Source organism: Bos javanicus, chromosome 22 (genome assembly GCF_032452875.1).
Source record: "Bos javanicus breed banteng chromosome 22, ARS-OSU_banteng_1.0, whole genome shotgun sequence".
Taxonomy (NCBI): Eukaryota; Metazoa; Chordata; class Mammalia; order Artiodactyla; family Bovidae; genus Bos; species Bos javanicus.
The window spans coordinates 46,080,246-46,103,969 of NC_083889.1; the positions used below are offsets into that span (position 1 = coordinate 46,080,246).

Genomic DNA, 23,724 nt, shown 5'->3' on the forward strand with positions numbered 1-23,724 from the left:
ACAGAGTTCCCAGTAGATTAAAAGAGGCCTTTGTAGTGGCTGCATCTGTACATTAAAATAAATCTCTCCTAGCACTAAAATAACATCTACATTCATTTGGGCCGGTGCCACGTTCAGCATTGAAGAAATTTGACAAAACACTGCTTGAGCATGTTGAAGTTTGCCAGCTCACAACAACACAAGAAAGCTACCTCAGCCGCATGGAAATACTTCTCTCGGTTCCCTACTTTCACTTATGACTCCCATTTTCCGGCTGCACTTAAAAGAGAAAGACTGCCCTTTTTTCAGGTGCCAACCACTTAACGTGGCCCTGAAATGGGCAGCAAATTGCCACTGGAGGTGGTAAACTTCAAGAGGAATCTTTTTTTCTTTTTCCCTAAAGGAAAATACTAGAGAGGCTTCATGCATGATAAAGTCTTTAATAGCTAGAGAAACATTACTTGGGGTGGCCCTCAGGTAGACGAGACATGAATAAAGCCTCGTAAAAACAATTACTTCTACCCAGAGCACAGTACGGCGGATGAGCTTGGCGGGGGCCCTGTTTCCAAGAGAACTGCAGGCAAAAGAAATCTTCTATCTACGAACCATCCAACAGGATGGATTGTCTGGGGCAGAGACCACGGTTGCTTCTGTGGAGGGTGTCCCTTCAAAATCCATTCTGAATTTCTCTGAGACCCCAAACAAAACCACTGGGCCATTTTTTTCAGACTGCTTTTTGATGCTTTACAGCATACGGAGGCCTAAAATAAGGGGCCCATCCATTTGTTGAGAATGTTGCTAACAGATCCTGATCCCAGTGCAGTGGCACAGATGGGAAGATTTGCATAAATTTATAGCTGGAATGGTGGAGTGGACCATTGAACCCAACCTACTTATTACACAAATGAGTAACTGTAAGTCCAAAGAAGCTAGCAACTTGACTGAGATGATTCAGAGATGGCCCACACTGATTCTAACTCCAGCTGGGCTGGAATAACATAAAGCTGCTGCTTTTGCCAGCTGGAGATGTGTGTCCCTTTGGGGGTGAGGGGTTGCAGAGCCCCAATCCACTTATACACACCCACTCCCCTTTCCTTCAGGGACATGTCTTGCCTCCAATTTCAGTCCATATGGTTTACATAGGGATTGCTCCCCACCCCACAGACACAGGAATGCATCCTCCCCCCGACCCCTGCCACAGCGAACAGCATCCACCCAAGCTTTGCCAGTGAGAGCTAGCCCCAAGACTTTAGACTAAAACTTTTGGGAACGAGGGGCTTTTCTCCACTGAGCTTGCCAAGCTGATCAGATGTGTGCTGGAAGCACATGAGGAGGGTCTGCTTGAGAACAATACTGACACAAGGACAAGTGAAACAAGAGACTAAGAACCCTGGTGACTTCATCTGAGCCCTGGATCCAACTCTACCTGAAGCCAAGTATGTTAGTTGCTCAGTCATGTCTGACTCTTTGTGACTCCATGGACTGATGCCCGCCAGGCTCCTCCTCTGTCCATGAGATTTCCTAGACAAGAATGCTGGAGTGGGTTGCCATTGCCTTCTCCAGGGGATGCAGCCAGACACAGCTTTCAATTTTCAGTTAAAAAAACAATGAGTTTCCACCCATCCCAACCAATCAAATAATCAACTTCTTTTAATTTACTAACGTTGCTTAATGTGATACTGAGTGTGATTTTTGCTGCTTGCAATGGATGGCAGTCTGACAAATACAGCTAGAGTCTAGCTTGTTGTGTCCTTCTGATGGGAGATGGGCAACTTATCTTCATGTACAGAGATCTAGCACATAAGCACCTCCATGTAGACAGATAAATACAATCACCAACATAGAAGGCAAATCTGTGACACCTATGCTACCATTCCTGACTTCATGTCAAGAATAACTAATGAATCCTGCTACTCCTTCCTATGGAACCTCACCAGGCACCCAGTGAAACTCCCCAGGCAACCATGGCCACCATTTGAGTGGTGCCAGGTCAGCATGACCATGCTGGGGCTTGTAGTATAACCCTTACAGGAAAACATGGTCCCTTTCCACCGACCAGTTAAACAGTCAAAGTCCCTTAACTGCTCTCAGTAACCACACTGGATAATGAAGAAGGCAAAAACATGCATGCTCACTAAAGGCCTGGTTGCTAACTTTTCAGGAGTGCCCTTCTTCTCATGGACAAGTATCAGGAATCTTGCAGTTTTAAAACTCTGCCTCAGTTGATACAGTGAGAAAACCACTTAGGTTGTTGGGTACTGAGGAGGTCACCTGGAGTGGACCCTAGGCTCACACCATACCTAAGCTTTCCCAGGTAAAAAATTTCCTATCTTACCCCATCACCAAGACAATCAAAAGAAAAAGAAAAAAGTGGGCATGTGCGTCTGGAGCCGGGGAGGGTGGTGGTACAAACAGAATGACACGGTAACTTGAGGTCACAGGAAGGTCCAGGGTATTGATGGACGATATTCATCCATCAAGGGATGATACTTCAGTTGGCATCACCATCTCCTCCTTAGGAGGCTTGTCCTGCATTGAAGAAGAAAAGCTAAGTCTGCCTTTCCCAGAATCTCCCCCATATGTGACTCTGGATTAGTGTTTGTCAACCAGAAAGTGAAAGCTCGGTTTAGAAGGCAGCGGAGAGACAGAGGCCAGGTGGCTTTGGAGGCAGTTGCAGGCAGATGTGCTGGAAGACGTGCAGTTTGAAGCAGCTCCCATGTGAATTCTTAGAGCCATCTGTATGGATGCTTCTTGACCCTTATCTCTCCACCCTTCAGCAATTATAAAAGCTTCTGATTCCCTGTATTCAAGTCCCTTGGACTACCTAGAGAAGCTTCTGATCCTAGGACCAAGTCCTAACTGATAGATGGAAGACTTTGTATTTTCACAGGGTACGTACAGTCAGACCTTGCACACTGCTGGGTCTCCACCACCTCCACACCGTGAGTAGGGTCCTTCCCCAGGGCACCAGACCATTTGGGGGATACTGAGCACTCAGGACGCTAGGATCCATGCTGCTATCCCATAGACACAATATTCTCCTGCATATCTTTGGCAAAAATGTCCCAGTCCTACCCTGCATGGGCAGCCCAGGCTGACTTTGCAACTCCTTTCCTTTATCTCCATCCAGCAAGTCCCAGCTACAGCCTTCGGGGCTCCTTGTCTTCTGTCTCTTAGGTTTGTCTTAGCACTGCTTCGAAGATTAGTCCACCCCTTTCCTGTTCCTTCTGTCGACTGAAAAAATCAAGAGGCAATACAGAATAATGGTGGACTCAGGGTTAGAATTCAGTGTTTAACCTCCCTCGGCTTCATTGCAAAAGCTGGGATGATAAAGTTGGATCAAGCACAGCATCTGGTGCATAGTGAGAACTCAAGAATCGTTAGCTTTGCTGTGATAATAACCCCTAGAATGGAAGATCACTCTCCTTATGGGGCTCCAAAAAGGATTAATGGTGACCTATTTGCCAACCTTTTACTGTCCTCTCCCCAGCAACAGGTTCTCAGATCCACAAAGTCCCCTTTGAACTCTCTCTCTGTATCCCTCCCTCTCTCCCTCACTCTCACGGACTGATCCTATAACAAAACACTGAAATCCTGCTTGAATTGCCACTGCTTAGTGCAGGCAACAGCAAAGAGCTGCCTATTCCCTGCCTAAGGCTCTCCAGGTAACTCTAATCATCTTAAATGCTCTACGGTCACAGGCAGATTAATTTTTCACAATGCTTAACTATTTTTATCCATAGAGTATTACAATTACAGCTGAAGATCATTCACCCTAGAGCTCTGTTTCTTAGGAATAATCTCAGCTGGGGACTAAACAGTCCCAGGGAATTTTTTATAAACTGCATCTACTTCCAAAGCTGCATATCTTACCTTTTATCTGTTCCTTTGTTTCAAGTATTTAAGAAAGGATTGGATTCTTTTCATTCATCTGAGAGGACAGCAAAGCAAAGTGTTTTTTCAATGTTGGGCAGAACTCTTGAAGGGAGCCGGTTCCCTTGCAGTCACATAGCTGTTGCCATTTTTTTTTTTTTTTTGGTATTCTGGAGCAAGGTATCACTGCACGTGAACCTGCTATTCTTCTCTGCTAAATTACACGTTTACTTTCTCTTATCCACTGTATGACTTATGTTCCTGCTGTCAGTTGATCCTCACATTGCTTCTATCCCTTACATTGTCTATACTTTCTTCTCTTCTGTACCCCTCTTCATTCACCAGTGAGCCTTAGAGTTATTAGAATATTCCCATTTCCCAAGTTGGCTGGGTCCCATTGATTCACCCAACAGTAAAGTCCATGGGTGGGGAAATTCTCAATCCTCATTTTAGTGCCTTGCTGCTAAATGAGAATGAAGGCCACACATAATTGTGGGGAGTCTTTAACATGAAAAAAGAAAGACAAAAATTAACAGAAAAAAATGAGTTTGAGTTAATAGCACAAATAGCAGGAAAAAAACAACTTTAGACAATATACTCCAAAAGATCAAAGAAGGCACTGTGTCCTTGGACCAACAACAAAAAAAAGGCTGCTGTAAAAGAGGACTCTTGGAAGTTCAAAAGTGTCAAAATAAACATTTAAGAACAAGAAATAAAAAGATGGAAAAAGAAAAATATCTCAGAAAAATAAAGGAAACAAACAGACTTGGAAAAATAATAAAAGAAGATTTCCTAGAACTGAAGAACATTAATTTCTAAATCTAAAGAGCTTACAAAATGCCCAGCACAATGAATGTGGTGGACCCACAGCATTGAGGTATTTCAGGATACTACAGACCCAGAGGACACTCAGAAAGTTTCTAGGATGAAGGCCGGGCAAACCTGGTCATATTAAAGGAATCAGAAAGGCATCAGGCTTTCTAACAATAACACTGGAAATCAAAAGAAAATGGAGCAATGCCTTCACAATTCTGAAGGAAAATCATCTCCAGTGCAGAATTTTATACCCAGCCACATGATAATTAGGGCTTTCCAGGTGGCTCAGTGGTAAAGAATCTGCCTGCCAACACAGGAGATGAGGGTTCAATCCCAGATGAGGAAGAGCTCCTGGAGCAGGAAATGGCAATCCACTCAGCAGTGGCCACAGGAAAAGGTCAATTTTCATTCCAATCCCAAAGAAGGGCAGTGCCAAAGAATGTTCAAACTACCACACAAATTGCATTCATTTCACATGCTAGCAAAGTAATGTTCAAAATTCTCCAAGCAAGGCTTCAGCACTACATGAACTGAGAACTCCTAGATGTCCAAGCTGGATTTAGAAAAGGCAGAGGAACCAGAGATCAAATTGCCAACATCCGTTACATCATCAGAAAAGCAAGACAATTCCACAAAAGCATCTATTTCTTCTTCACTGACTATGCTAAAGCCTTTGACTATGTGGATCAAAACAAACTGTGGAAAATTCTTTAAAAGGTAGGAATACCAGACCACCTTATCTGCCTCCTGAGAAACCTGTAGGCAGGTAAAGTAGCAACAGTTACAACTGGACATAGAACAATGGACTGGTTCAAAATTGGGAAACGAGTATGTCAAAACTGTATACTGTCACCCTGCTTAAGTAACTTATATGCAGAGTACATCATGAGAAATTCTGAGCTGGATGAAGCTCAAGCTGGAATCAAGATTGCTGGGGGAAATATCAATAATTTCAGATATGCAGATGACACCACCCTTATGGCAGAAAGAGAAGAGTAGTTGAACTAAAGAGTCTCTTGATGAAAGTGAAGAGGAGAGTGAAAAAGCTGGCTTAAAACTCAATATTCAAAAACTAAGATCATGGCATCCAGTCCCATCACTTCATGGCAAACAGATGGGGAAATAATTAAAACAGTGAAAACCTTTATATTCTTAGGCTCCAAAATCATTGCAAACCGTGACTGCAGCCATGAAATTAAAAGACACTTGATCTTTGGAAGAATAGCTATGACAAACCCAGACAGGGTATTAAAAAGCAGAGACATTACTCTACCAACAAAGGTCTGTATATTCAAAGCTATGGTTTTTCCAGTAGTCATGTATGGATGTGAGAGCTGGACCATACAGAAGGCTGAGCATCAAAGAATTGATGCTTTTGAACTGTGGTGTTGGAGAAGACTCTTGAGAGTCCCTTGGACTGCAAGGAGATCATACCAGTCAATCCTAAAGGAAATCAACCCTGAATATGCACTGAAAGGACTGATGCTGAATCTGAAGCTCTATTATTTTGGCCACCTGATATGAAGAGCTGACTCATTGGAAAAACTCTGATGGGAAAGACAGAAGGCAGGAAGAGAAGGGGACGACAGACGATAAGATGGTTGGATGGCATCACTGACTCAATGGACATGAGTCTGAGCAAGCTCCAGGAGATGGTGAAAGACAGGGAAGTCTGGCATGCTGCAGTCCATGGGGCTGCAAGTCAGACAGGCCTGAGCAACTCAACAAGTACAACAACCAAGTCATAACAGGCATTTGAGAGATCTGATGAAGCACATGGGGGAGGAAGGAATAGGAATGGGTTGAAGGAAAACTAAGCAAATAAAAAGGCACAAGGATTTTTCAAAGCAAAGTATCACACAATAACAAATAAGAAATAGTAAAAAAGAAAATAGTAAAAAATAGTAAAAAAAGAAAACACACAATAGTAAAAAAAAGTCCAGAGCAAAGTATCACACAATAGCAAATAAGAAATAGTAAAAAAAGAAACTAGGAAAAAAAATAGGAAAAAAGAAAACACACAATAGCCTATGATTTAACCTTGTAAGCAACAAACATAGATGGGCCTAATAATATAATCACTAATTAATCTGAAACTCTGAGACAGCTTTGCAGCTGTGTTGGTGGAATAGTGAGAAGGCAAGAAGAGCTGGTGTAAGAAATACAAAGTACCTACTATTAAAGGAAGTAAATGGATCAGTTCAGTTCAGTCGCTCAGTTGTGTCCGACTCTTTGCCACCCCGTGGACTGCAGCACCCCAGGCTTCCCTGTTCATCACCAACTCCCAGAGCTGACTCAAACTCATGTCCATCGAGTCAGTGTTGCCATTCAACCATCTCATCTTCTGTCGTCCCCTTCTCCTCCCACCTTCAGTCTTTCCCAGAATAATATCTGATATTAAATAAAACTCAGTAATCTCAATTTGCTAGTGAGAGCTGCTAAGAGAGGTGGAAGCCATTGTCTCTAGGAAGTGGAACTAGAAGTTGGGACTGGAGGGGGAGTGGTGAGTCAAGGGCCAGCTCTTTCTCTTTATAAGCTTCTTTTCAGTAGTATTTAATTTTTAAAAACTGTGTTCATACATGACTTTGGTATAAAACCAAATTAATTAGAAATCGAAATGAAATGTTAAGGGGAGTAAATAATCAGCAGATATAAGCTCCTGGCACAAGTCTCAGGTCTGACCTATTTCTATCATTATTTATTCCTCTCTGTGCCCAAATAAAAAGAGGTGTGGGACTTCCATGGTGGCCCAGTGGTTAAGAACCTGCCTGCCATTAGAGAGAACATGGGTTCAGTTCCTGGTCTGAGAAGATTCCATATCACTTGGGTCAACTACTGAGCCCACACAAGGCAACTACTGAAACTCAAGTGCTCTAGAACCTGTGCTCCACAACAAGAGAAACCACAGCAGAGAGAGTCCCAAGTGTGGCAACTGCAGAGTAGTCCCAGATCACTGTACCTAGGCAAAGCCTGGGCACAGGAACAAAGACAGTGCAGCCAAGATAAATAAATACAAAGGTTTTACTCTTAAAAAAAATAAGAGGTGTGTATATCTGGAAGGCAGAAGTGCTCTGGGAGGTAATTGGGAGAACATAGGGAGCAGTCAGTCCCTGCACCTTAGGTCAGCGTTAGAATCTTGGAGCTTTGTCTGACTCTGCTTAGCACGTCTCTGTCCAGAAAGTAAGCCTCAGACACATTATAACCTCAGAACCCATGCCCCACACATCAGGGGACTATACTGATATTGGATATATAGACATCACATGTTCAGGGGTGCATTTGCAGGTTACTGCCTGGTCACATGAAAAGAGCCTTTCCACAGATGCGCTAGAATGCCAAGCTAAGGTACAAATGATTGCTAGGCTCTTGTTAACAATCAGATGGTAAACCCCATTTGAAGTTCATACATGACCGAGGACATACTTTTTTGAGAAGAAAACAGATCCCACCAATGCCACTTGTGATTGTATCGAGGTGGAACAACTTCCAAATAAATCAAATAGGTTTGCTGAGAGACAGCTGTCTTTGCCATGGCACCAGACTGAAGTTTATCCCATGGTGAGCAGTTTCCATTTTTACTACAGCCCAAACAGGTGCAAACTGAGCTGTGGAAGCCTGTGGTGGGGAGGCCAGGGCATGTCCTTGAAGTTTCTGCCGGGGTCCCATGGACACTTAACCCTTAGCATGAGGTCCTTCCTTCTAGATATCAAAGCCATTCATTTGAAGCTGAATCATTAAAATTCAGTTAGAACAGATCTTCTACCAAGATGCCATTAGTGGGAAGAAATTATTACCTTAATCAAATCTAGTCTCCTAAAGGCTCGCAAGTGGTTAAACATTATGAGTTATCTCCTTTGTCACAAAACACGATGAAAACAATATGCAGTGTTGTGTGGGGAGCAATGATACATATTAAAAACTCCAAATGTCATCAAGACTTTATTTACTGCTCCCCCACATAATCCCAGCATTAAAAGAGTGATGAACAATGAATGAAGAGGGGAAAAATCCGACAGACAAAAACAGCTCTGAACGCTCTCTATCCCTGCACCAGTAGTAGTCTGAAAATAATGGCCATCAGGATCCGTATGTTTTCTGCATGTGTAAGAACACTCCTGCACAGGGGGCTTACTTCATAACTGAGATTCTTTTTCATTTAATTCAGTCATATTAGATTATGGGGCTGATTATGATCATATCCACAAATCAGTATTTTAACAGAGTTTCCATGGAAACACTATATGCCCCTGTTTTTTAACTTTTTGGACAAGGCTTTGCCTGTTTAACAACTTGAACAAGTTTGACGAGGACAACATGTTTTGTTTAAGTTACATTAACTGGGGCCAATATTTCCTAATTGCATTACCAGGAGAAACATTCACAGCATTACTCGTACCATGGAAAACCTCCCCTAGTCTCAGCGTTCGATTTGCTTTAATCACAGGAGAACAGGAAACATACCAGAATCGCCTTGTCTTATCAAGTTTTAAATGTGTTAACTGGTTTTAAATCTATGAAATAATCTCCCTTATTAAATGACAAAGTTAGTCTTGTTAAGAGGATCGGCATTTATGGCTATATCCATCAATTTTGAAAAATGCAAACATATTAGCTCTCTGCTAGAGAGCTGATCTCATTGTGCATAAATGCATACCCTTATTTGCATATGGTTTCAGAAAAATTTCATTCTCCCAAAAATGCACACCCCCTAAAATGGTGAAAACATAATAATATCGAACAGAATATACGCAAAAGTGATGTGCAGAAAACAAGAACTTTTCACAAAAGCATCTTTTTTGGTCTTTTTAGGTATTAACACTCACACAACCAGAGACGTTTACTTCTAGCAGTCCACAATTTGTGTGTAGCCTGTAGCAAAGTTTTTGAAAATGCTGTGCTATATAAAGATATGGGGGAAGGGAGCTTTACAGACTAAAGTCAGAGTTCACCCTGACAGCATATAAAACATGTGGCCTGAAGCTCTGTGAGATGTCTGTGTCTGAAATGCTGGTGGAGCTTAATAAAATATCAGGGAGGAATAGTTTAATTTTATAGCAATAGGCACCGAAGCAGTTATTTGAGTGGGGCAAACTGTATTTTAATACATCAAAGTATACTATACTACAGGGAAGTCGAATATATTTTTAAAAGACAAATGTTCCCTATTAGAATTACTTGACTTGAAAACTTTTCTTTCTGAAGGAGGGTAAGTAGAAAATAGTCCTAGTCTCCCTCAAGAGCTACCTGTCTTACTTTTTCAACTCTGGACACATCTCAGAAGTTAGCTGATCTGTTTCCAAGTGAACACCTTTTATTCGGGGTGTGGAGTTGCAGATGGACGCTGTAAACCACAGTGCTGAGTGTGTGGTTCCTTCTTGACCCTGGAAAGCCAGCTGTCCAGTGGTACAGTGGTCAGGTCCCCTTCACCCTCTCTGTGCTCTTTCTGATCTGAGTCCCAGTATCCTCTCCTCTGCATGACGACTGAGAATCCCTCAGTGTGAAGGCAGGCTGTGCTCCTCTGTGAGTCTGGATGTTTTAAAGCCAGCATGGCCCAGGAGATTTGTTCATGTGGCTGCCTAAACCATTGCCTGGTGGAGGGGCAGGAATAAGCCCATGAAATGCCATGCTTTTCTTGCTACCGGTCTAGAGATCAAAGACAGTTCTCCCCTTCCTGCCCAGTGATGAAGAGAGGGCGGGACTGTGGGGGCGGCTGCTGAACAGTGGAGCAGCCATGACAAATACGGCTGAGATCTGTCTGATAGCACGGTCCTGGGGATGGACCAGATTAGCACTAGCTCCATGCACAAAGTGCCCTGTTTTCTTCACCTCCGGCCCCAGGATGCTTTCCCAGCCCAAAGCTAGAGCAGACAGACTGGCCTCTTCTCTTGGTGGCCCTTGGCCCCAAGAAGCAATGGGCAGTAGGGAACCACAAGGGCAGAGGTCTTGCTGGGTTGGGGTGAGCAGATTATTTCTACCAAGTCCGTTGTGTCTGATCTATGACTCTTTTAGGACCCTTCATTTGCTGATGAAGGGTAAGGGGCTGGGAAGAATGCAATTCTTTAAAGGCTTTAAAAAAAAAAAAAAAGAATTAAAAGGCTTTAAAATCAGGCAATGCAGGCTCAAGTCCCCACTCGATTACTCACATACTTATCTCTGATGAGTGATTCACCCTTGCTAAGATTCAGGTTTTCATTCAGTAAGATGCAGACGATAATAGTTTCACTCCTGGAATGGAGGAGGAATTCACGATGGTTTCCAGGTAAAGTACCCTGCGCCTGTGACTTTCTGAGTCTTCTATGAGTTTTAGATGTTTCAATTCAGCTCTGAGAATTTAGGGACTTACTGGGTCAGTCAGAGCAACCTCACTTCTAGACAGAGGAAGAACGAAACACAGAAGCAGCTGCTGATTTAAGTGTTCTGTCACCTAACGTGATAGAAAACACTGAGAAATTACAGTCACAGTTTCCTCTTGGTCTGTTTGTTGTCTGACCTTTGTTACCCTTTCGGATGGACTTCTTTAGGACCAGGTACGTCATTTTCTTGGGCACGGGACCTTCTGTGCTGGGAAAGTCTCAGCAAGATAACCCACATGAGCCCAGTCAGACCTGCCACTCCCCCAGACACTTGGCAGTCACAGGGAGCTCTACCTTGGGACCACCTACATACTCAAATGGAGAAACAAAAAATGCCTGTGCCATCCCCTGGCTCAGTCATATTTCTGGTGCACACCAGAAGTTTCTGTGCAAATGCACAGAACACAGCCTAACTTTTGTTGAAGTATGCCCTAATATTTTGTCTTGAGAGATAAAATATTTTGAAGTCTCTTTTAAAAAATAAAGAACTTATTTTTATCACTGTAGAAAAATTGTTGTATTCACAAAGTCAAGAAGAAAATGTCAAATTTACAGCAAGATGTAGAAGCTGGGTAGGTGGGCCCAGTTAGTAACTTCCTACGGGGTGATTCAAATTCTCCCCTCAGCAAACTGGCCCTTGACTTTGGATTCCACACTTATCAGTCACTTCTGCACACGCAAGGCTCTGCTTCAGAAACAGTGACTAGGATTATGTTCCCAGGATGCCACTGGTTGTCTGCTGTTTGTTTCAACCACTGGGCTGGAAAGGATTCTGAGGCCACGCTGGGCTCCACGGCTTTGCTGGGTGGGACCCCACCTGGGCCCACAGATGTTAGTTGCCTCAAGTACCTATTTGCCACCCCTGGACTGCTGGCTCTCATGTCCACTTTACTCAGGAGGGAAAGTCCTGTTCCACTAGCGTGGCTTCAGCACCCTAGCAGGGCCAACTCTTCCTCGACTACTTGTGTGTGTAGCTGACGGCTCCATGCTGCAGCCCCTCAGACATGCGTGGGATGGATTCACCCACAACCACAATGTGTAAGTAAAAGATTAGGATTTGATACACATGTGCTGAGATTTCACCGCACTTGTGAAACTGCAGTCCTCTCTACCTCTTCCCAGAAGCACATGAAGGACAGCAGGAGGCATCTCTCCAGTCACAGCGAGAGGTGGATTAGACAAAGCACACAGCCTGTGAAGGGACAGCACCTCCCAACGTATGTTACAGGGCTCAGGGCTCAGTGCACAGCTCAAATCCCAACCCCAACTTCAGAAAGCACCATTCTTGCAAAGGGGTGTGTGGAGGGCAGGGAGAGAGAGCTTCTCAATATCAATACCACAGCTATAATGGGAGATGGGGGCCTGGGGGGCCACCAGCCTCTTCACCTCTTCTCCAGCATTGGCTTGCCTGAGTTTCCCCTCACCCTCTGTGCTGAGCCACACTAGGCCCCCAGTAGCTCCTAGACGGCTCCTTTGGGCTATCTGTCTGACCTGTTAGCTTTACATGTGACTTTACCTTGTCACCCCTTCTCTTTCTTTTTCAGTAAAAGTCTAGCCCACCCTTCAGATCTCAGCTGGTTAAAACATCCATAGGAACGGCTGCCCCAACCTCCAAAGTCAGGTACCCTGATGATATTCCCTTGCAATACCATGTACCTCCTCTTCCTAGCACTTTCATATATTTGAAAATATGTGTATTTCCCTGTGAGACTGTAGGGTCCATCTGGATTGTAGGACTATTTATTTTTCTGTCTTATTTTCATGTCCATAATATCCTCAAACACAGAGATTGACAGGTAATGAACACTCAATAGATGTCTCCTTAATAAATAAATAATATATAATGAAATTTACAGTGGACTTTCAGAGATGAGATACAGGGCACAGTGAGAGTCCCTCTAACATACTCTGTTTTTGTAAAAGGGTGATTTTACCTCAGGAAAATTTGAAGTGTCAAGAAGTAAAGCAAGTCCAGTCTCTAAGAAATAAGCACCTACATTGCCCATTCTCAGTAATGTCCCAGTAGATTTACCCATCTCAGCTCTTCATCACACACAGCAGCAGCATGCAGCTGTATTTCCAAATGCCTTTGTGGTAGGAGCAACTTGGGGCCATGGATAGAAACTTATAAACATCAGCTATAGCAGTGGAGAGCAGTACACTGAGTTTATTTTCTCCTTGGCCCTAATTAGAATCACAAATGAAATGCTGACAACACATGAAGGAGCCTGCTTGTTGAACACAAATGTTTCCACTCCTATCAACCTCGAAACTCTGATAGTCATGCTTCATGATGAAAGCTAAACAGCCCTGGGGAGATGACTGCATGTTTTCTCTAATTACACAAGGATGGGGGAAAGGGCCTCCTGTTGAGGACAGACTGACTAGAGGAAAGATTGGTAGGTATACCTTAAAAAAAAAACAACACGTAGTAGGTAACCCAATATGGGCTTCCTGGATGAAATGAAAGGATGAGACCACTACTGTGGCACCAGAATGGGAAATTACTAAAAACTATTATAAACATGGCTGGCTGCTGCATCAAAGTCAACGCAGGCCCTTTATTTTGTTAACAAAAGTCCCACATGAAGGTTGTAGTCACACGACATCAACAACCAACTTTCTTTTGTTTGTTGAACTATTTTGATGACAAGCAGAGATACGCAGAGCACAAATTCACTTAGATTGCAAATGATTCCAGGCAAATACACACACACACATAGATGCATGCTGTATAACCCTAAAAGATGGTGAATGCTGTCACACAAGCAAAATGCACCTTTGCATTTAACTTGCTTATTTTTGGCCCAAACAGATTAGTGCAAGTAGATACAGCTTACGTGCCTAGTTGATCCATGTCATACAGACACAGTAATAGAAAATGTATTGCTATGTGCAAGGGCAATTTTTATTATGATTCTTGCATAAAAATAATATTTAACCCTCCCTGCAAATCTTCCAGTTGGGTTCCTTTGTACAGATGATGAAATTGAAGATCACAGAAATTAAATAACTCACTCATGGTCACAGAGCCAGTAAATGTAGAAGGTAGTATTTGAATCTAGATGGTTTCACTCCAGATTCCATGCTTTTAACAGGGATGCCAGAATGAAATGGTGGGACAGATGAAGGCTGGAATAATGAAAAAGATTCCTCAAGTTTGGAATCTTTAACTGGTGAGTTACAATCCTGCCTGAAACAACTGTGTTTTCCAGAACATTTTCAAGCCAACATAGAGCAAACTGTTTTAAAGAGAAAACAGCAAGAAACACTGATTCATTATTTCATCATAATATACATACACTAAACACTAACTTGAAAATATGAAGAACAGACTGTCATCTATTTCAGAAACTGGATTATTACGTTATAATAAAAGTACAAGAGCAAATAAAAATTTACCAAGAAGAGCTGCACAAAACACTCATTTTATGTGTAACATAAGTAAACAATCAAACAAGAACATAAATTTGATTCCAATTTATATTCTTGGGGCAGGGACAAAAGTAGCCAATCAAAAGATTTAAGTAAAACAATGTGTCAGTGTGAGGCCTTGGCCAGGCTTCCCAAGCTGCCATATTTCTTGATCCTTTTGTTTCTTTCACTAGCTTTGTATCAACCAGCATCTGCCTATGTTTATTTCACCAGCTGCATGAGCTCGCTAATTACTTTTAATCATACTTATCTGAAATGCATCTTTATCTTCACATACATCCTGTATGCAGGCAAACCAAGTGCTGGGTGGCTGAGGTTGGGAAGACAATGGGATGGAGAGTCTGTACTTTCTCTAACCTTGACAGAGCGGATGGACCAAAAAAAAGCAGCATCTAAGTCTGTCTCTGCTATTAGCCGAAGGACTTATAAGACCTGGTTCTAAGACAACTGGGCAGTGTCAGTGTCCAAGCAAGTCATATGCAATCTTTACAAAGGTATAACAGGTGCAAGGTGATGAGATGATCAGCACTGCTTTTGATAGAGTAAGTAAAAACTGCAAAACACCCTCCAAACTGCTAAGTCTTTTGAAGACCAAGAGTCAGCCTGCTATGTCTTTTCCAGTTCCCATGGCCCTAGCTCAGACCCAGGCTCACTAGAGAAGTGGATGCGGAGAGGTAGTCTCGTGCATTTTGGCCTCTCTCTGTCTTCCTGAGCTTTAGGGAAGTTGGAGGTACACATTTCATATTCACTACTCCTCTGATTTTATCAATCATCTCAAGGCCAGAAGAAAGGAATTTAAACTCTATACATAGTCATATAAAGTAAACTGAATGCCCCTAGGTAGTCCTTGAACCTGAATTTTTAACTTATCCAAAAGGCAAGAAAGAATGAGGAGGTACACACATCTTTCCCACTTTTGTACTAGAGAAACCATATGGTAGCCTTGATTCTCCACTGAATGGCTCAAATGAAGACCGTATTTTTATCTTCTGAGTTAGTTAGAGCTTCCAGATGATAAAATTTGTAGCTTACCATAAAAAAGAATGGATTACATTTTTAAAAAAGATCTTAAGACATAAAATACATAAAACGATAGGTTCCCTGAATATTTTACTCAATATAGATGCTCACAATCCATGTGTTCACAATAAATACTCTGGAGACTTGGAGCAAGTTGTTTAACTTTTCTGTGCCTTAGTTTTGTCATTCATTCATTTATTCAGTATTAATTTAATATGCATACTACACAGTACTAGAGAAACTAAGGGAAGAAACAAAAGCCGTCTTAAGCTTATAGACTAATGAGTTATTGTCACCTGTAGGTGACAGAATACAAATAAAATGTGGAGACTACTTATGCTCTTCAACATCTGTGAGTCCTCTTCTTACAAAACACACAGCTACATTATATTCCTCAACGTCCTTTGCTATTAGATATGATCATGTGATTTTATTCTGCCCATGGAATTCTCTAGGCCAGAATATTGGAGTGGGTAGCCTTTCCCTTCTCCAGGGGATCTTCCCAAGCCAGGGATTGAACCCAGGTCTCCCACACTGCAGGCGGGTTCTTTACCAGCTGAGCCACAAGGGAAGCCCAAGAATATTGCAGTGGGTAGCTTATCCCTTCTCCAGCAGATCTTCCTCACCCAGGAATTGAACCAGGGTCTCCTGCATTGCAGGTGAATTCTTTACCAACTGAGCTATCAGGGAAGCCCCTTATTCTGCCCAGTGGAGTATAAATGCACTGATAAGTACCATTTCCAGGCCTGGCCAATGTCTGGTCCTCATCTTCTTCTTTCATCAGTCAGCTGATGGACAGAACTCTGAGAACTAAGAGGAAGGTATAGTGGCAAGATAGAAGGAACCTGAGTCCCTGAGTGGCTGAATGGGTATCTGGCCCCTGTCAACCTGACCTAGACTGTGATAAGAACAACAAATGAGTAGTTGTGTTGAGCCACTGAGATCTGGAGGTTTACTTGTTACAGCAATTATTACATTAACAATTCATAAATTACCTATTATAAATCCTTACCAATATATGGCCCGCTGTAAGCACTAAATAAATGATATGATCATCATTTAAAATGTATATTCCTAATTCTCTTGTTGTATGTTTCATAAGACCAAAAAGAAAAAGAGAAACAAAGAAGGAAGGGTTAGGAAGGGAGGGAGGGAGGAAGCACAAAATAATACTGAGGTCTTTTTAAAAGCTCTGCAAAAATTTTATACCTAGGTGTAATTTGGTCATCCACAACCCTAGGGAAGTATTTTCCGAGTACCAAACCTCTCTTAATTATTAAATGAAATTTCTGCGTGGATCTGTGGTGCCAAGGGCCTCGTCCAGGCTATCCTGAGCTGCAGCTGTCCCTTGGCTTGGCTGCCTCGCCCGCATTGGAGCCCCACAGCACCTGCTTTGGATGGGGCTCACTGACAGGGAATGGGGGGGCACTTTGCCAAGATTTTACCAAAGCAGACATTAAAACTGGGAGAAATGCTCCTATGAGTTATAAGGTCTGGTCACATGTGGTGATCATTTGGCAGAGAAAGACAGGTGTCACTTTGGAGCTAATCTTCCTGGAGTGAGAGGAAGTAAACTCTAAGGATGCTCTGTTTACACACATAATACAGCTAGTTACTGGGGGATAAGCCATCTCAAACATGCCAGTAAACAAAGCGAACCTCTCCTTGCTATTTAACAAAAGTCAGCTTTTTTTTTTTTTTTTGACTGCGGTTCTGCATTGCTGGAAGGTCTTTACTTGCTGGGAGTGGGGCCTACCATCTAGTAGAGGTGTGTGGGCCTTTCACTGTGGTGAAAGCATGGCTCTAGGGCTTTGTGGAGCATGGGCTCCAGGGCGCGCGGGCTTCAGTAGCTGCAGTGCTTGGGCTTAGTTGTCGCGGCTCCCGGGCTCTAGAGCACAGGCTCAGTAGTTGTGGCACATGGGCTTAGTTGCTCTGCAGCATGTGGGATATTCCCAGACCCGGGATCGAGCTCATGTACCCTGCATTGGCAGGCAGGTCCTGTGCCACTGAGCTACCAGGGAAGCCAAAGTCAGCTCTTCTCCTTTGCATTTTGAAAATTACAGCTGTACTACGTGGCTGTTGTAGCAAGTTGAATATGCAGAGGTAAAAAGAGAAAAAAATTTTTCTTCTCTTTCTTCTTGAATCACCCTGTCCCCTAGATGATCAGTATTATCAATATAGTGTCTATCCATCCCCTACTTACTCAGTCTTCAGACAAATCAATGCACATTTTTAGAGTTAATCTTCCCACCTCTCACATTTGTTGTTGTTGTCATTTCAACATAAATGGGACTATACAACGTGCATTCTTATTCAAATTGCTTTATTTAACCTAACAATTTATTATGAACATCCTCCTAGGTGGCTATATTTAGCTCTAACTTATTCTTTTAAAATAGCTGAACAATATCACCTCGGAAAAAGAGCTATTACACATTTGCTGGATTTTAAGACATCATCCATTTTGTGCTATGCTAAGTCTCTTCAACCATGCCTGACTCTTTGTTACCTCAGGGACACTGTAGCCCACCAGGCTCCCCTGTCCCTGGGATTCTCCAGGCAAGAACACTGGAGTGGGTTGGCATTTCCTTCTCCAGGCGATGGTCCCGACCCAGGTTATCAAACTCGCATCTCTTATGTCTCCTCTTTACCACTAGCTCCACGCCACATCCATTTTAAACGTTAATGTTTTTTGGAGGAAGGTGAAATGTTAAATAGACCAATTTATATGAGGAAATTTTCTCACTTAAAACAAGCAAAAAAATATAGGGAAACATTCTGACTTAAAATGAGCAAAAAAATATAGGGAAGCACTCTCACTCAAAATGGACAAAAGTGTGTAGGAAATATATTTATATAAAAATATACAGAAACTAGGAAGTTCTTGAAATTGCAGTGTGATAATAGCCACCATATTCCTTTGAGAGTGTGTCTGAAGCAAGTTCTGTGCAGAGAACCGGGCTCTCGACTAGATCCTGGTACCGGGAGCCCCTCAGAGTGCCTGGCCTCACCCGACCTGTGAGTCTTTTGCACACACAGTTGTCTTACCACGTTTCTGGGCTGACTTAGGGAGGGAGGGACAGAAGTCACTGCAGGCACTAGCATGCCTCACACAGCCTCTCTGTGTTCTCTGGGCTGAGGCCAGGTGGCATAAACACTCAGCCTCTGCATCCACAGCCCTTCTAGGTGCAGGAGCCCCTTCCACTCCAAGTGTGCACTGCCATTTTGAATCGCCGTTAAGAGTCAGCAGGAGTAAAACTGAACCAAAGAGCTCCTTTGGGCAATAGGCCACAGCTCCCAGGAACCCATCAGTTGTGGGGGTTTACCGTGTGTTCCCAGGGCATTCACATATATGAGCTGGGAGCAGTGAGTCAAGACCCTTTGAGGTCTGCCAAGACATACTACTTTACAGGAGACACCACTTCTGATTATCTGCTCTACCAGACCTGTGCTGTGAATGCAGCCCTTGATCCTCTCTGCATCCTGTGAGGCTGGCATTCCACAAATGAGGAAGCTGAGGCTCAGAGAAAGTGAACGATTTGCCTAAGATCATACAACCTGAGAGTACAAGCACCATGAAAGTGTGCTTCCTCATTGAGCCACACAGGCTGGCTCTAAGGTACGGTCAACTGCCCACCATTTTCCTGGAAGTGTCCCGGCCCCTTATACCCAACTACGCCATCAATGGATACATTGTTTTCAGACCTCTGAGTCCATGAGACTTGGACCCTAGCTGGGCTCTGCAGGACACCAAATAGATCTGCTGCAACCCAAAGAGACACCCAAATTCTTTATCTGTCCAAGCTCCCCATAAGTCTGTAAGTACAAAGCCTTTCAACCCCACTCAAGCATTCTACCAGAATGACAAAGTTTTGACATAAGAGGGCGCTAAAGATCCTCCTCCTCAGCCCTCTCATTGTACAGACAAGGAAATGGTGGTGGATATGCCCAGCGGGGTGGTGGCAGTGGGAGTAGGTGACAGCTAGCTGCGGTGGAGCAGTGACAGTAGTGGCTAGACAGTGGGACAGAGCAGGGTTTCACCACTATAGCCTGTGGGTCCATCCAGTCCTCCACCTGTTTTGTTTTTGTTAATAGTTTTCCTGGGGCTCGGGCACACCATTTGTTTCCAGATTGTTTGTGGTTGGTTCATGCTATAACCTCAGAGTAGTTGCAACAGACACTGCATGACGATAATGTCTTAAATATTTACCATCAGCGCTTAACAAAAAAGTTTGCTGGCCCCTGGGAAAGACAGAAGCACACAGCTTGTAAGTTATTAGAAGCTGTCCAGTTCTTAGAATGATTGTTAGGTTCACAGGTGTTTGTTGTATTATGACCCACTGGTGACTGACTGCCCCACACAGGCCACTGACAGTCCTGTATCGTACAGGAATATTATTAAATCCTGTGCGCCTGAAAGTAGACAGAGGAAAAGGAGAAAGAAAGGAACCCTTTAGTCCTTATGAAGATTTAAAGGCCTCTTTATTGCCTATGCTTGACTTGACTGCATTGCTTTTCAGATGCTCAAAGACTGTTGGAGAGAAGGACTAAAGATGACAGACTGAATGAAACAGATTTTCAGGAAGGAGGCAAGATGAGTATCTTAGGCTCCAGGAGGCTGGAAGGAGCTTGTCCAAAGGAGCAATGGGATCCCAAACAGCAGGCCATTAAGGATAGTCTCAATCCAGTTTTTCACTTCATTCCCAAGGGTCCTCTTCCCTCGGTACCACCAGAGTGGCATGAGGGGCCAGGCCTCCGGGACTTTTGTCAGGACCCGCCTCCTGCCTCCTGAGTCAAGGGCGAGTTGAATGCTAGCAGCATAGAAACCTTGGAAAGCACTCTTGGGTAATTGTGACCGTTTATTAAGGTACAATATTAATGCATTGTTTCACGAAATCCTGAGAGCAATCTTATAAAAGAAAAACTACTGTCTTTCTTTTAGAGATGAAGACGAGGGGTTTTCAGTGGGCAAGTTACTTGCCCAGAGACATCAAGCTAGTGAATGGTGAAGCCGAATTCAAATCCAGATCCAGCTGATTTCAAACCCCAAACTCAACTGCTTTATTACACTGCTTTCGGCCAGGGACTCCACTTCATGCTGCCTCAAGAAAAGCATGGCTTTTGCCTTCTTTACATGAGTTGCTGGAGGCACGTGGGACATTTTGGCATGCTGAAGGGCAGCTTTGACACTGAAATCCCACCTCAGCAAATGGCAGGGCATTTGCACATTCAAAGAAACATTCCAGTCCCTGGTGGGAAAGCTTCCAGTGGCTTCAATTACAGAACAGTCACAGTTCATTGACGCCTGATGCTCATGAGGGCAGCTTTATTGTTTTATATGTGAAAAATGAGGAAAGGGCCAGAACCTCAGCATTAGGGAAATGATGAAAGATTGAGAAGTATTTCCAAAGGCATGCAAACTGAGAGGTCAATTCAATGGGGGCGGGAGAGGGGGGACGGTGGGAGGAGAACAAGCAAAGAAGCAGCTGAGAAGTATTTGCGGCACCAGGGAGAAGAGGTTGTGATGTCCACGAAAGGAAACCATGGCTATGAATTTCAGGGCATCGAGACCCTGTCAACACAGCTAATCCCTACGGATGTTGGCTGAATAAGCCTTTGGTGACCAAACAGTGCACTGTGGAAACCGTGTCAGCCTCCAGCAGGTCAATTTGTCCTCATATTACACACTCTGCTGGCTCTGTTGCTAGAACCCCAGATCGAGGATCCACGGCGAGCATCTCCCAACTTGACATGGGTTGACACAGCATGGTTAATAAGTCAACAGAATTCAGAAAACAGGACCGGATTAAGAAGGCAGTTTTATTTTGGTGCCCTGGACTTCAAGCAGATTAAATAATCAAAAAGCCGGAGCCATCGGGGTCATGTTTGAACGCTACAGCTGTTCACTGAGGTTTGACAAACATTCTTTCTGTGGCCCCTCGTCTCAATGGGAAAGGCAGCGATGATCCTGGGAAGGGCAACGCTTTAAGAAAGAAGGAAGGAGCACAATCAAAAGATCCTCTTACGGAAAACAATCCAGATGGAGACAGGGAAAGGGCTGCTTAAATAAGTGGTCTCCTGAAAGCGACAACTGTTCCCTGTGCTGAAGAAAAGCACTGGCAGGATTCAGAAAAAAAGTGAATGAAAACCTGGACTTGGAGTCTGCCATGCCCTCGATGTGTTGACCTGCAGATTAATAAAGGTGGGCTTCGGGTTCAGCGGCTAAGCCGGTGGAGACTCAGTCATGGAAGGTGAGCCATGATTAATCCCCTCACGCCTTAGAAAGCAGGACCCTCCCTGCCCCCCCAACTCAGGAAGGTATCTGTGGGAAGTTGTCTTTCTCAAAAGAACAAAAGATGCTAAAAATGTCTCATGTTTGTGTCATGCTGGGTCAGAGGAAGAGAGAGTGGACAAACGTACCTAGTCATGAATGGATATGCAGTTGGCCTGTTATGGGCCATTTCAGAGAAAATACAGTCCTTCAGGTTGGAGTTCATATATCATCTACTTGCCGGGGGCGGGGGGGGGGGCGGGGGCGGAGGGTGGGAGTGGCACGATTTTCTGCAGTTAATGAATGCTTGGGTGAGGCACAGCTAAAGTGAGGGGTGGCAACTCTCCTCTGATCAGAAGCTTCTTTGGCACTGAGATGTATATTATTTGCAAAATTATAGAAAAGAAAACAAGGTTTTTCTCTTTTACATGCTGCAAGAGGGAACTGGACTGTAATGCTTTGCATCTCTTGAGCGAAACTAAACTGAGCCTCCTTCAGAAAGCTTTCCAAATATCTTCCCTCTTGCCCTAAAGAACTGTTCACAGCATCAGAGAAAGGCGGATTCATTTTGATATTTGGCAAAACTAATACAATTATGTAAAGTTTAAAAATAAAATAAAATTTAAAAAAAAAAAAAGAAAGGACAAAGGGGAAAAGGCTCCATGCATTTGACAGCCACATTGTACATTTCCCTAGTTAAGGCCAAAAACAGACAGACAAACCGAAAATCTCCTCTCAAGAACTTTCTTTACAAGTAGATAATCATCTTAAGTTTTAAATATTATTGCCTGGCCCTGTGAATTCCTCTACCAATTTAACAAAATGTCCTTGATGGGTGTTTGCCATTTTGAAATTCAAGTCTCAGGAAAAAAGAAGGGAGTGATCAAGCTCCCCTGGAGATTGACCTAGCAGTGCCTGAGAGAATATCAACTCAGCATCCTCTTCAAACCTGGCAAGGAGGCACCTATTGAATCTAGAGCCTCCGTACACATTTCTACAGAGCCAAGGAGCCCTGTGTAAGGATGCCTTCTGCTGCATCATTGGTCCTGAAAGAAACTGCAACAACTCAAATGCTCGTCAGTACAAGAGTGGCTAAATAATAAATCTGGCAAGGCCTCACCATCAAATACTCCACAGAAGCTAGAAGGAATGAATGAGCTCTCTATGCATCCCTGTGGATGGATCAGTTTTGAGTGACTAAACTGCAAAATGAAACATACCAATGATTATTTAGCTTTTTAAAAAACCACTATGCAAAACATTCTATAGTATGTGTATGTGTGTGTTATGTATGTACGTGTGTTATGTGCGTGTATGTAAAAATATTTACAGGCAGTAAAGCACAGCAAGTAAGAACCCTGATAGACTCTGAAAGCAGACTGCCTGGGTTTAAATCATGATTCTGCTACTTCTGTATGACCTTGGACAAGTGATTTAGCTTCTCTGTGCCTCAGTTTTATCACCTTTAATATGTGCATAATAAAAGACCCCGAATTACAAGATTAGGTGGGCTAAATGAATTAATATATATAAAGCACTTTCAGTGGTGCCTGGCTCAAAATATGAGCTATAAGGTTATTTGTGATTTTGTTGTTTTTAAAAGGCCTGGTGGGATGCAATCGTGATGGTAGGGAAGGCGGTGGTGGGGAGCAGTTCCTGCTGGAAAACATGATGTGGGTGCTAATCAAAGGGAGTTTAACTTATCAGCATTGCACTGGTTCTTTGAGTTAAGGGAATAAAAAGAGATGAAGCAAACATGGCAACCTGTGAATAACCGACAGAACTTTGTTACAGGAACATGAGTATTTATTATGTTATTTTAATGCTTTTGTTTTAAAATCTACTGAACAAAAAAGGAGCAGAGACAATCATCATTCATGGAAGTATGACACTTGAAAGACGGACATCAATTTGTAAGAATGCTTCAGACCTGTCCCATCTAATATGCACCACTAGCACCATATGGCTATCTAAATT

General features: G+C 43.2%; 1 protein-coding gene across 5 annotated transcripts in view; it reads right to left on the reverse strand.

Annotated features, from left to right (window-relative positions):
- Positions 1-23,724, reverse strand: part of CACNA2D3 (calcium voltage-gated channel auxiliary subunit alpha2delta 3) — a 903,838-nt gene that overhangs the window by 113,938 nt on the left and 766,176 nt on the right. The gene's annotated exons all lie outside the window — the stretch shown is intronic.